General features: G+C 48.9%; 1 pseudogene across 1 annotated transcript; it reads left to right on the plus strand.

Annotated features, from left to right (window-relative positions):
• Positions 1-709: 709 nt before the first annotated feature.
• Positions 710-8,810, plus strand: LOC308637372 (ubiquitin-conjugating enzyme E2 Q1-like; annotated as a pseudogene). The gene is made up of 3 exons: positions 710-731; positions 6,517-7,479; positions 7,992-8,810. The product of its transcript is annotated as a ubiquitin-conjugating enzyme E2 Q1-like (transcript).
• Positions 8,811-10,104: the final 1,294 nt, after the last annotated feature.

Genomic DNA, 10,104 nt, shown 5'->3' on the forward strand with positions numbered 1-10,104 from the left:
ACTTGAGACAGTTCTCAGCTGACATTTCTATGTCCCCCGGCTCACAAGCAACACCTGGATGATCTGCAAACAATGTGAAGTTTGTGCTCACAACAATCCTTGTCAGGGGCCAAAACTCCCACCAGGAATCCAAATTATAGGAGGAACACCTTTTGAAGACTTGGAAGTTAACTTCACTGAACTTCCACGCTCACGGGCTATAAGTAACTTGTTTTTTATATGTTCATACTCTGATGGGTGGAAGCCTTTCCCACCCACACTGAAAAGGCTAGGGAGATACTAGGATGCTTCTCTGTGAAATTATTCCCAGATTTGGCGTCCCAATAATTGTTGGCTCAGACAATGGGCCAGCTTTGCAGCAGAGATAGTATGATTACTGACCAAGAGTGTAACGTCAGATGGAAGTTACACACTGTCTATAGGCTGCAGAGTTCTGGTAAAGTTCAAGGGATGAACAGGACTTTAAGGCTCAATTGGGCAAGCTGTGTCAGGAGACTCACTTACATTGTGATGAACTGCTCCCTACTACACTGTTGAGGATTAGATCCACTCCCACTAGGAGGAATGGATTCTTTTCTTTTGAGATAATATATGGGACATTCCCCACCCCTTTTATTAGGGGACTACAGGGAGATTTAAGACAGACAGGAAAATTAACCCTGAGATGACAGCTTCAGGCCTTAGGGAAAACTTTACAGGTTCTCGACCAATGGGTCAGAGAAAGATTGCCAGTAAGTTTGACCCAGTGCACACTCCTTCAAGCCTGGAGGTTGAGTCTGGGCCAAAGAATGGAATATTCACCCCCTGAACTTGTTTGGAAGGGCCCTTTCCCTGTCATTTTATCTACCCCAGCTGCAGTCAAGTTTGCAGAGACAGGTCCCTGGATTCACTACACCAGACTCACGCCTGCAGCTGCAGACTGGGAGTGCTCTCCAGATGCTGCTACGCCCTCGAAGCTGACCATCCCCAAGAAAAAGGAGCACCGGAGAAGCTTGAGGATCAGAAGGACAACAGCCCTGGACTAACAGCTGGCAGGGGAGGAAGGAGAGGGGAGATGAAGCTCTACCCTTCTCAGGTGCTGTCCTTCCAGTCACTCCGGAAGCTGCTGGTCTACGCACGGCCGAAGCTTGAGGAGACTACGGCCCTGTTTCAGCCACACAGGAGGGACTGGCTGATCAATGCCCCATGACAGACAAACTTCCCACCGGGACTAATGGACTCTTTCAACCTCTGAGATGGTTCTTATACTGTAATGCATTGCCACCCCTTGCTTCTAGATATATACACAGTTCTCTGTTTGGTTTTAGCTACTGGTTTGATAACAGTAACTCCTACTGACTGGATTCTGGGTAACAAAATTTCACTTATACTTTTTATCTTGCTTATATAAGCTTTCGAGGATTTGTTTGGTGTTATTAGTTTGGCTCTGTTAATTCATGCTGTTTAACCTATGCTAACCAAATTGTTAGTTTACTATTTAGTTTGGTTTCCTTTGATAACCTTAAGGGATTCTGCCCTACTCCTATTCCAACCATGGAGATCATGTGAACCATGTGTCAGGACAATCCACTGTAACTAAGAGGTGGTAAAACATACATTTAGGACCTGTCCCACCAGAGGAATACTATAGATGGAAAGGAAAAAGGGGTGCATTGGAAAGAAACTTGATTTAGGAGGTCACCAATCTTGGGGTGAAGGTAACTCTCCACCCCAGAGGATTATTCCCACTTATGCTCCAGATACCTGGGCACAAATTGGCAGTTAAAGCTGTAGAACTCCTATTTACTTGTTAAACAGAATTATTCACTTACAAGCTATACTAGAAATTATTATTTTTTTTTTTAAAGAGAGAGTGAGAGAGGAGAGAGAGAGAGAGACAGAGAATTTTTTTAATATTTATTTTTTTAGTTCTCGGTGGACACAACATCTTTGTTGGTATGTGGTGCTGAGGATCGAACCCAGGCCGCACACATGCCAGGCGAGCGCGCTACCGCTTGAGCCACATCCCCAGCCCCTAGAAATTATTATTAATCAGACTGCCACAGCCTTTGACCGCCTAGCCACACAACAGACCAGATGCGAGTGGCTAACTATCAGAACTGCTTAGCATTAGATTATCTACTGGTTGAAGAAACAGAAATATGTGGAGAGTTCAACAGCTCAGATTGTTGCATCCAAATGGATGACAATAAACAAACGGTTAAGAATATAGCCAACAACACAGAGAACCAGCACATGTTAGTTCAGACCTAGAAGGGCATTAAAGTTTGGGTCCCAACCATGCTTTTGGGAGATGGTTTTCAACTCTTATAGATTTAAAAGCTTAACTGGTGCAGTGGGAATTCTGCTGTTAACCTGTTCATTGCTCCCATGTTTGGCTCCACTGTGCATTAAAACTATTGGGTCCACTAAAGAAGCTGCTGTTGAAAAGATGACAACAACTAAGGTTTGGCATTTTATAAGGCTATAAGCCAAGATAATGGTAATCATGGTCTTAAATTTAAAGGATTAAATTATGGGGAGCATCCTTAGAGGGGGGAATTGAAGTGGCACCCCCTTTCTCCACAGAAGAGCCCGCTTCACCATGGCTGAATTCAGGACTGTCAGCAAAAGAGCGCATCGTAGATAAACTATTTTCATGTCGCCCTGTTTACTTGGCCACTGGCCGAGAAGATACCACCCCTCCAGGTGCTGGACACCCCCTCACTAGTTTTCACAAACGTATCCAGTAGAGTACTTTGAAGAAATGTGCAAACAAGGCCTCTGGCCTTGAGCTGGGCTTCACAGAGATGTCTACATGTTTAAGAAAAGTTACAAATGGGCCCATGGTAACAGCAGGCAGGGGAGGAAGGAGAGGGGAGATGAAGCTCTACCCTTCTCAGGTGCTGTCCTTCAAGGGTTAACTTGCCCAGAACAGTGAGACAAAAAGCTGCTTTTATGTGAACTTCTGCAGACTGGGAACTTCTGAGCCCCTCCCCTTACACGCTGGGTATAAAACTCTGAAACTCCCTGAACTCGGAGTTCAGGGGATTAATTGAATACAGCAAAGGCTGTGCCCCCCAAACCTGGCTGCAGCCAAATAAAACTATTTCCTACTATCTTCGGTGCCTTGCCTTGTTTGTCCCTACAACATTCCCTGTGCAGGCAGCATGTCATTAAGTCCCCAGCACGACCTTGGGAGGCACAGACTGGGTTACTGGGAGGCTCACAGTTTAGGGATGAGAACTCCTCCAGGCTCAGGCCCAGGATTCCAACCCTTCCTCTCAGCCCCCACCCCAGGCTCCCTCTGTCCTCTCCCACTTCCCCAAGGAGCAGTAATGCTCCATGGAACCTCCACGGGTGGGATCAGGGGGTACCGTGCACTTTCCCCGATGGGGACCATTGGCAGGACCTAGACTTCCCCTGTCTCCACCACTGAATCTGCACTGGGTCCCCAGGCTGAGCAGCCGACACGCCGGAAAGCCTGGATTCTCACCTGGGACCCTCCATCCTGCAGGTGGAGAATCTAAAGGCCAAGGGGGAACAGTACTCGCCCAAGGTCAAGGGCTGCTAATGAGCATGGCCTCCAGGAGCTTAAGTCTCATCCACCCGTCAGGCACCCAGTGAGTCTCACAGACCAGACAACAGCAAGAAACAGGAACGATAAAAACAATGTGAGCCCGCTCTGTGGCCCATGACTCCGGAGGCAGAGGCAGGAGGATTTTAAGTTCAAGGCCAGCCTCCAAAGCTGCGTCATCGTTCTTCTCCTCCTGGGTTTCCCTTTTCCTCTCTGAACCCAGTGTCTCTCTCTGTCTCTCCCCTCCACCTCTCGTCTCTGTCAGTCCCCCACTTGGCCATTTGGTTTGTCCCCCTAAGCCGTGACTCTAGCCTGGTACCAGGGCCCTGTCCTCCTCCATGCACCAGCCTTGCTCCACCCCGTCTGCCCCTCCTCTCTGCCTCTCACTGCACACACACCCCATCCTCCTGTCCGTGTCCCTCTAGGATTCCTCCTCTCTGCCCTCTCCCTTCCTGGATGTCATTTCTCCCAGTGCTCACACATCTGCTCCCGTCTCCGCACACCCCGTCCCCGCACACCCCGGCACGCACCCCGCACCCGTAACCCCTCCTTGGGGCTGGGTCACTGTGTCTCACCATAAGGGCCCTTTCTTCCCCTGGCCCTCCCCCAGGCTCTGCTGGGGAGATTAAAGCCGCTGCCTGCCAGGAGGATCAGGCAGGTCTCATTAGCTTGAAGAGCCCCAGATGACAGCAAGAGAGGAGGGGCTCCTGACCCCAGTGACAGCCAGAGGGGGGGCCTCCAGATGGGAGGATGCAGCCCCAGAGCGGATCCTGGGGAACCTCTGGAGTACGAAGGGGAGGAAGATTGGCTGTGCCGGGCAGCAGGGAGGAGACAGGTCTCAGCTGCTCTCAGTCACCTCTCCTGGGATTGCTGGTACTGTTGGCTTTGGGGTCCACCTCTGCCTGGGATGGGGAGTGTGGAGTGTGGCCACTAAGTTCTTAGGATCTCACTAAGTTGCTGAGGCTGGCCTCGAACGTGCCATCCTCCTGCCTCAGCCTCCCCAGTCACGGTGATCACAGGTGTGCACCATTGCACCTGATGCTCCTGGTCATATATTTTATTTTATTTATATATTTTGTGGGGGGGGAGTGCTAGGATTGAACCCAGGGCCTTGTGCATGTGAGGCAAGCCCTCTACCAACTGAGCTAAATCCCCAGCCCTGAAAAGTTTGAAACTTTGCTGGAAGCAATTAAAGAAGATCTAAGTCACTGGTGAAATATACCATATTCATGGATTGGGAGACTCACTGTTGTTAAGATGCCAATTCTTGGACTGGGGATGTGGCTCAAGCAGTAGCAAGCTCACAAGGCATGTATGTGGCCCGGGTTGGATCCTCAGCACCCCATACAAACAAAGATGTTGTGTCCGCCGAAAACTAAAAACATAAATATTAAAAAAATACTCGTTCTCTCTCTCTCTTAAAAAAAAAAAAAAAAAAAAGCCAATTCTTAGTCAAAGTCTAAGCAAACCAGGTGCCATGATGCACACCTGTCATCTAGCAACTCTGGAGGCTGAGGCAGGAGGAACACAAATTCAAAGTCAGCCTCAGCAAATTAGAGAGGCCCTGAGAAACTTAGCAAGACCCTGTCTCAGAATGAAAAGTTCAAAGAGCTGGGGATGTGGCCCAGTGGCAACGTGTCCCTGGGTGCAGTCCTCAGCACACACATAGAAAAGAAGCCTTGGGGGAAGAAAGAATCTGGAAACTTGCACTACCTCAGACATCCTCTGATGCTAGAGTCATCAAGACAGTGTGATTCTGCGTCCGGATTTTAAAAAATCTGGTCTTGTCTGAGAAGACGCTTCAGAAACTTTATGCTCAATTGAATTTTTTTTTCTTTTTTTACTTGAGATTTAACCCAGGCACTTAACCACTAAGCCTCATCCCCAGTCCTTTTAATTTCCTGTTTTAAGAGAGGCTTTCACTAAGATGCTAAGGCTGGCCTCAAATTTCCGATCCAAGTCACTGAGATGACAAGATGGGCCACCTGACCCAACTTGGCACCTTCTTTCTTTTCTGCTTTTGCCAGGACAGGTACCTGTTTTGTCCTCCACTGGATTCCCGGTGCCTGGGACAGCCCAGACACATGGTAAAGGCTCAGCCAACATGGATGGAAGGTATGCAGACAGCAAGCAGAGACACAGGTCTGGGGGCTCAGAAGTTTCGAAACCTGGTTTTGCCACACATCCCTCATGTGACCCTGGGAACCGACAGACCTCTCAACCCCTCTCCTCACTTGAGAAATGGGCCTCTGCCCCCTGGGAGATTGTGGAGGTTGTTCTAAAAGCCCTGTTGCTTGGAGGTCTGGACAGCCCAGGCCCAGGGGCAGAGGCCAGCTCAGCTCTGTGTCTGCCTCTGGCCTGCTCCATGGGGCTCCTTTGTAAGAGGGGATGACATGGGGACCCACATGGTGGGAAGCTTCCACTGGACTCTTGCTCCCTGAGATCTAGTTCCGGAGGCCCTCAGTGCAGTGTCTGAGTCGCCAGGAGTCCCCACAGCACCTTAGGGTCTGAGTTCCCTGACCCTGGGTGGGCTCTTCCCCAGGGAGGCTCCAATCCCCAGCTGTAGAATGGCCTCATCTTCAGGGACGAGGTTGTGGCTCAGTGGTAGAGAGCTGGGTTCCACCCTCAGAACAGCAGAAAAGCAAACAAACAAAATGAAGGTATTGCATCCATCTATAACTAGAATATATTTTTAAACTAAACAAGACAAAGGTATTGTGTCCCTCTGCAACTAAAAAAAAAATTTTTTTTAAATGACATCATCTGGGGCTGGGGATGTGGCTCAAGCGGTAGCGCGCTCGTCTGGCATGCGTGCGGCCCGGGTTCGATCGTCAGCACCACATACCAACAAAGATCTTGTGTCCGCTGAAAACTAAAAAAATCAATATTAAATTTTTTTTTAAATGACATCATCTTCAAACCCACATAAATACAGTTATCTCGGGCGAAGGGGGGATCAGGAAGTGTGGACCGCGGCGGCGGCCAGGGAGCCCAGAACAGAGGCCAGAGGCTCCCGGCCGCTGGCCCCGGAGCGGAGCAGAGTGGAGGATGCAGCAGCTGTAGCCGCAGGGGCAGCAGCTGGGGGGCCAGGGGGCGGCCCAGGGGGGTCCCGGGGCTGGGGCCCTGCCTGAGGCGGGAGCTGAAGCTGCTAGAGTCCATCTTGCACCGTGGCCACGAGAGCTTCTGCATTGCCAGCGCCTGCCTGGACGAGCGGAGCTGCGAGTTCCTGCTGGCTGGGGCTGGAGGGGCCGGGGCTGGAGGGGCCGGGGCTGGAGGGGCCGGGGCTGGAGGGGCCGGGGCGGGGGCCGCGCCCGGACCGCATCTGCCCCCACGGGGGTCGGTGCCCGGGGATCCCGTCCGCATCCACTGCAACATCACGGAGTCGTACCCTGCTGTGCCCCCCATCTGGTCGGTGGAATCTGATGACCCTCACTTGGCGGCTGTCTTGGAGAGGCTGGTGGACATAAAGAAAGGGAATACTCTGCTCTTGCAGCATCTGAAGAGCATCATCTCCGACCTGTGTAAACTCTCCCACCTCCCTCAGCATCCTGATGTGGAGATGCTGGATCAGCCCTTGCCAGCAGAGCAGTGCACAGAGGAAGAAGTATCTTCAGAAGATGAAGACGAGGAGATGCCTGAGGACACAAGACCTAGATCACTATGAAATGAAAGAGGAAGAGCCAGCTGAGGGCAAGAAATCCGAAGACGGTGGCATCGGAAAAGAAAACCTGGCCATCCTAGAGAAGATCAAACAGAACCAGAGGCAAGATTACTTAAATGGTGCAGTGTCTGGCTCGAAGGAGCTCAGGGATATATACCGATCACAGAGTTTCAAAGGCGGAAACTATGCAGTTGAACTCGTGAATGACAGTCCATAGGATTGGAACGTCAAACTCCTCAAAGTTGACCAGGACAGCGCTTTGCACTGAAAGACCCCAGCCCCATAACCTAAGGCTTGATTATAAAAAGTAGAAAGTATGTAGTAAACAGGTGAGCTCACCACATGACCTGTTAGAAAGGGCACCCTGACCACATCACAGGACATGCTTGAGCAAACTGGGATCATAAGCGGGAACAGGGAGGAAACACAATGTAAACCTGTGAGATTAATGAGTTTTTCGGGAAACTATAGTGAAAAATAAGTTTATCATAGTGAAAAACAAGTTTATCATAGTGAAAAACAAGTTTACCCTTTAAGTGACGTGTATGCTGGATTCAAAAACACCTGTTATTGTGCTAGGTGGAAAACAACTCCTTTTTCCCTATAAAAGATCTGTACCCCAAAGCCCGGTGTGCCAGTTCACCAAAGCTTCGGCTGAGGTTTTGCTGTGCACCCGCAGGCGCCTGTGTATTAATAAACTTGCCTCTTGCTTTTGCAGCCAGTGTGACGCTAGTTCTTTTGGACGGGGGATTTGAGGGTCCGGGGGTCTTTCAGCACCATGATCTCCAGATCCTCAAAGAGAAGGAAGGAGCCGATTTCATCCTACTTAATTTCTCCTTTAAGGATAACTTTCCCTTTGGCCCGCCCTTGGTCAGGGTTGTGTCTCCAGTCCTCTCTGGAGGGTACGTTCTGGGCGGAGGTGCCTCTGCATGGAACTTCTCACCAAGCAGGGCTGGAGCAGCGCCTACTCCATAGAGTCAGTGATCACGCAGATCAGTGCCACACCGGTGAAGGGGAAAGCGCGAGTGCAGTTTGGAGCCAATAAGTCTCAGTACAGTCTGACGAGAGCACAGCAGTCCTACAAGTCCTTGGTGCAGATCCACGAAAAAAACGGCTGGTACACACCCCCAAAGGAAGATGGCTGACCCCGGAGCGTCGCCCCTCCTCCTCCCCCAGGCACCACTGGACCAATACCTTTGAAGGCTGTATCTGGACCTCACGCTGCCTCTGGGGTTCCCTCCCTCATTTTTCCTGGACCTGATAGCTCTGCCTATTGCAGGACAATGATGGCTATTCTAAAGGCTAAGGAAAAAAACAAAAAAACCGACAGAACTGTTTCAAGTACTCAAGACTGACTACAGACCAACAACCACCTTGCTGGAACCCTTGCTAGCAGGCATTCTTATAAAGAAACTCTGAGCCTCCTTCTATCGCTGGAAACTCAGCTGTGCTCCAGACTAGAGCCTCCTTACCTATGCTATGGATTTTTAATTTATTTTCTCTTATTTCATGTACACTGCTTTTTTTGGTTACAGTGTATGATGGATGTGCATGAAAAAAAATGTATCTTTGGTAAAACAATTACAGTTTGTTAATTTGGAAAATAAGTAAATAAATAAATACAGTTATCTCCTACCCCCTACCCGGCAAAGGCACCAAAAACATCTATTGGAGAAAAGATAGGCTCTTCAACAATTGGTGCTGGGAGAGCTAGAAATCCATATGCAGCAAAATGAAATTAAACCCCCATCTCTCACCTCGCACAAAACTCTACTCAAAGTGGATCAAGGACCTAGGAATTAAACCAGAGACCCTGCAACTAATAGAAGAAAAAGTAGGCCCTCATCTACATCACATTGGCTCAGGCCCCGACTTCCTTAACAAGACCCCTAAAGCACAAGAAATGAAATTGAGACTCAATAAATGGGATAGACTCAAATTGAAAAGCTTCTTCTCAGCAAAAGAAACAATCAATGAGGTGAACAGAGAGCCTACGGAATGGGAGAAAATTTTTACCACATGCACATCAGACCGAGCACTAATCTCTAGGATATATATATAAAGAACTCAAAAAACTAAACACCAAAAAATTAAATAACCTGGGCTGGGGCTGTAGCTCAGTGGCAGAGCGCTTGCCTACCTTGCCTACTTTGCACTAGGTTCCATCCTCAGCATCACATAAAAATTAACAAATAAAATAAAGGCATTCTGACCATCTACAACTACAAAAAATTAAAAAGCAAATAGCCCAATCAATAAATGGGCTAAGGAGCTGAATAGACACTTCTCAGAAGAAGATATACTATCAATCAACAAGTACATGAAAAAGTGCTCAACATCTCTAGCTATAGAAAAATTCAAATATCTACCGCTGTTTACCTGTGATGCCAGCTACTCAGGACGCTGAGGCAGGAGGATCGCAAGTTCAAAGCCAGCCTCAGCAACGGAGCAAGACCCCCGTCTCAAAAATAAATTAAAAAATACAACAAAATAAAAAGAACCAGGGCTGTGGCAGGAGCCCCTGGATTCAGTCTCCAACACCCACTCCAGGGGCAGGGGCGCAGCTGGGTCGTTAGTGCTTGTCCACCATGTGTCCACCCTGTGTTCAACCCCCAGCCCAGAAAGAGAAAGAAATTAAAACTGAGGAACTAATTTTTTTTAAAACACACACACACACACACACACACAGTTATTTAGCTTCAGAGCAAGTCAGGCTTAGGGCTGCAACGGGGAAGCCTGTGGAGTCAGATTTTGCCTGAAATAGATCTCCTGTATTTCAGGTGCACATTTTTTTTTTTTTTTTTAAAGAGAGAGGAGAGGGGGAGGGAGAGAGAGAGAGAGAAAGAGAGAATTTATTTATTTATTTTTTATTTTAGTTCTGGGCGGA

The sequence above is a fragment of the Spermophilus citellus genome, assembly GCF_964194105.1.
Source record: "Spermophilus citellus genome assembly, chromosome: 18".
NCBI lineage: Eukaryota > Metazoa > Chordata > Mammalia > Rodentia > Sciuridae > Spermophilus > Spermophilus citellus.